We start from the raw sequence: 4,372 nt of genomic DNA on the forward strand, positions 1-4,372 counted from the left end.
AGGAAAAAATAAATATTGATTAATTTTGATGCGTTGATAATGTTGAACATGATAGAATTATGATATATTGAAATGGATAGGCAAACGTAGGTTCGGGTAGGCAAATTTAAAAATAAATTTTCTTGTTGAATGTTTGAATGTGGAATTTGAGTTGAATGGTTTGGTTTTAGTTCTTGTATTTGAAAATGTATTTATTTAATCGGGGAATGCCCTGCGATCACTTGTGTCTACTTATCGGGGAATGCCCCGACGTATCATGTATGCAAAGAAGGTTCGTGATGAAGGCCCGAGGCATCGGGTAAAGCATTGTAGCTTAGTTTAGGTCTAGGATTAGTTTAGAATAGGATTTATATTTTCATATTTTTCTATTTTGAGACTGTATAACTCGGACTGAACATTATATTTTGGATTGTTTTGTTTTGTTGGTTTGATTGATTGTTTTGTTTTGTTGGTTTGATTGATTGTTTTGTATCCTTTTATGTGGTTTATACATTCTTAGTATCAAAATTAGCCGATATGCTCCACCAAGTGACTGTGGTCGAACCACGGAATCGAGAGGTGCCTAACACCTTCCCCTCGGTCAACAGAATTCCTTAGCCGGAATCTCTGTTCGCAAACCAGTTTAAAGTGTCAAATCGTTTTGAATAGAATTTTCCAAAGATGACTTGACACATCCGATTATGCCAAGTGGCGACTCTGAGTTTTGAATATAAATAATTTTTTTTGAAACAAGCTCTCATCTTTTGTTACTTAATAATGAAAATCCTTTCGAAACTTAAAATCTAAATCTTTTTGGGAGTTAAAAAAGGGGTGTGACACAAACTAGAACGATGACTTCAATTAAACTCCAAATTCAATTCTTGACCTATATCACTTGATTGGCTGAAATTGTTGTTTTCGGAGTTGCTGTTTTGAGGTGTTGTCGTTAGGAAATTGATATTGTTACTGATTTGAGGTCTGTTCGCCAGTGAAATTTTCTAACGAGACAGAAACGAAAGGAGTTGGAGATGGGGCAGTGATTAGATTTTGATGGCGGGGGTGGTGATTGTTGATTTGGGTGTTAATAACGATGGATGTTTTTGTTAATAAAGAGAAAAATGGAGGAAAAGTTATAATCAATCTTGATACATGATTTAATTTAATTAATTAATTAAAAAAGTTACCACCAACACCTAAAATTAAACCAATGCTGAAGATAAAATTGATCAAAATGGTTAATTTGCAATGGTCTATATAACTTTTGTGGGGTAATAGATCACCCGCAAAGTTAAAGTATCTTTTAGCAAATTTTGGATTACTTCAATAGTCACTTTATGTCTTAAGGATCGTTGAGAGTTATCCTTCCGATCATTTGCCACCAATCATATATATTCAGTCATCATTATAGTCGCTATAATCATTATTTGACATAGTTATCTATTATAATTACAGGTCAACACACCACCAACTATTACCATCGATATGACCATTAACTAATATTGTCAACCACCATCATTATAAGCCAAATATTTCTAAATAAAAAATAGAGTAAATACATAATTACCCCCTGACGTTGTCTGAAACTTTTAAAAAGACAACTAAACTTTAACTTCGACCTATTACCCTACAATTCTTCTTTATTTCGTTCCAAATATACCATTTTGGACCTCTGCGTGTATACACGCGCCACAGGCGCGTGAAAGGGCTCAAAATGACTTTTTTGACCAATAAAAAGCTACCACGTGTAAATAATTAATATATAATTTATATCCTTTTTTTTTTAAAGGAAAAAATTAATATTTATTTATTTTTTTAAATTACCCGGTACACCCCCTCTTCCCCCCTCCCCAACCCACTCTTTTTTCTTCAACATCTTCAACACCATTAAAACTTCTTTGAAGTTTATTTTTTTAAAAAAAATATCATTAAAACTCCATTAAAGCTCAACACAATGTCTTCTTCAACACAATATCTTCTTCAACATCATTAAAACTCCTCCATTAAAGCTCCATTGAAGTTTTTTTTTCTTAAAATATCTTTAAAACTCTATTAAAGCTCCTCCATTAAAGCTCATTTAACTATCTTTAAAACTCAATTCAATCCTTTAACTATCTTTAAAACTCAATTCAATCATAAAATAATTTTTTGAATTGATTTGAACAAAAAAAAAGGACGGAAAGTGAAATTTTGACGGAGTGGGAGGGGGGTTAGGGAGAGATGCTGACAGGGTGGGGGTGTTGGACGGAGGGTGGGGGTGGTGGAGGGGAGCTGCTGGACATCGAGGGGAGGGGGAGGGGGTGCTGGATGGGTGATAAATTAAATAAAAAGGAAAGATTTATTAAAAAAAATATGAAATTAAATATATTTAACATGTGGCAACACCTGATTTGTGCGTGTGTTCACTCTCTTTGTTGTAACTGAGATTCAACAAAAATGGTGTATTTGAAACGAATTAAGTAAGAATCGTGGGGTAATAGATCGAATTCAAAGTTTAGGTGTCTTTTTAAAAATCTCGATCAACATCAGGGGGTAATTATGTATTTACTCTAAAAAATAAATATGAGAATTTCAAAATTATTATCACAATCCTCGCCATCAATCAGTACCACAACTAGCAACACCAATGATTGGCATCAACCACCAAATATATCTTTTTTTAATATTCCATTAACATAATATTAGATTAACTAGTCTAGAGTACGTGTGTTGCACGTGTATATCACGTCAAGTCGTTAATCGCCATAATATGGATACAATATAATAAATGATCGAAAAATAACAACTGACTTTAAATAGAATATTTTTTTTCATTGACGTTAAATTTTACTTTAAGATATGTACACTTTAATTGACTAAAAAGGAAATAGAAAGAAGAAGTTAATAGACCTTTGATGATGTGAGACTTATGATAAAATCTTCCTCTTTCACAATACAAGAAATTTCATTTCTTGCTCCTTTTTTTTTCTTCCAATCTTCAGTTGGTTCTATGTTGTGCTTGCAAATTTGAATTTATAGAGTCAAAGCACTTCACTTTCTATGTAAATTAAGGATCAATACTTATTTGTTGATATCTTTGAAAAATAATAATTTCAAAGTGTCTTAAAAGAGTTAATACAGATTACATTAAATGCATAGATATATGAGTACATAATAAGTATAATAATTTCAGAATAGACTTCGTAATTAATTTTATTCGCGAGGTATTAACTAATTTCGACACTATTTATTCCTCCATTTTAGTTAAAATGGTGGGACATTATTTCATATTAAAGGTGGGATAATATAGTCCCATGTCATCTTTCAAGTTTCAACCCATGAAATATTCCTACATGACCGTTAAGGCATATACAATCACTAAAAATACATACAATAAAAGATACGTATTATCGCTAAGCTATCCCTCATTCGTCCATGTTGGTGAATTCTTCTGTACATCTTTTCTTTCATAATTTTATAATGTCTAATATCTATAGTCCTAATTAATAGTAGAGAGAGAAAGCCTTAAATTACTCAACCGATGAGCGTCCTCTGCAATATGTGTTACATTTTCATTTGCTTGCTTAACTGATTTTTCATCCCAAAATGATTTCAACAACTCTTTGAAAGAAGTCTTGAGCTCTTCAAAGGAATCAAAGCTTGGTATACTGAAAACTCTCTTTTTCAAAGTACAGCAAGTCGGTTCGTCGTCCTAATACAAGTGACAAAGATTTGAACACGAATATAATACCATAAGTACATGAATAATGTCAGTCTAAACAGAATATGTTACAATGTCCAGTGGTGTAACTACATGTAATTTGGGGTGATCAGTTGAACTCCTTTTGTCAAAATATTATACTATGTAAATTAAGAATTATAACAAAATTATTTTCATACCTATATATTAAATCTTGAACACCCTAAACGAAATTTCTAGATTTGCTACTGGCAATGCCCTACCATGTACTCTTGTAAAAGACACTGTCCTATGCGATATGTAGTCTCAACAACTTTGTGGTAGTGTCCACTCTTTAACTCTCTCAGCTCTCCAGAATATGAACTCACAAGGTTCCCACAACCATCATGATCAAATTGTAAAGAATCTCCTATATTTAATTTAGTTAATTGGATGATGCCAAGCACTCAACGTAAGTCATCAATATGTGTGTAAACAACTTGATAACATATTGTTAATGAAGCGGAAAAGATTTTTGCTGGCAACATTGATAGATGTTTTCAAGAGTAAATGACATGGCAGACAAAAATTGTGCATGCAATGTTGCATTGGCATTTATATTCACCAAATATAAAAGAGATTTTTTTCATTAAGTAAACCTTTTTGCCGCCAATAAAAGTAATTATAATTATGATAAAAACTTAAAGCAAACCCTATAACAAAAGACTCAAAAACCTT

Source organism: Capsicum annuum, chromosome 10 (assembly GCF_002878395.1).
Source record: "Capsicum annuum cultivar UCD-10X-F1 chromosome 10, UCD10Xv1.1, whole genome shotgun sequence".
In the NCBI taxonomy this organism is placed as follows: Eukaryota; Viridiplantae; Streptophyta; class Magnoliopsida; order Solanales; family Solanaceae; genus Capsicum; species Capsicum annuum.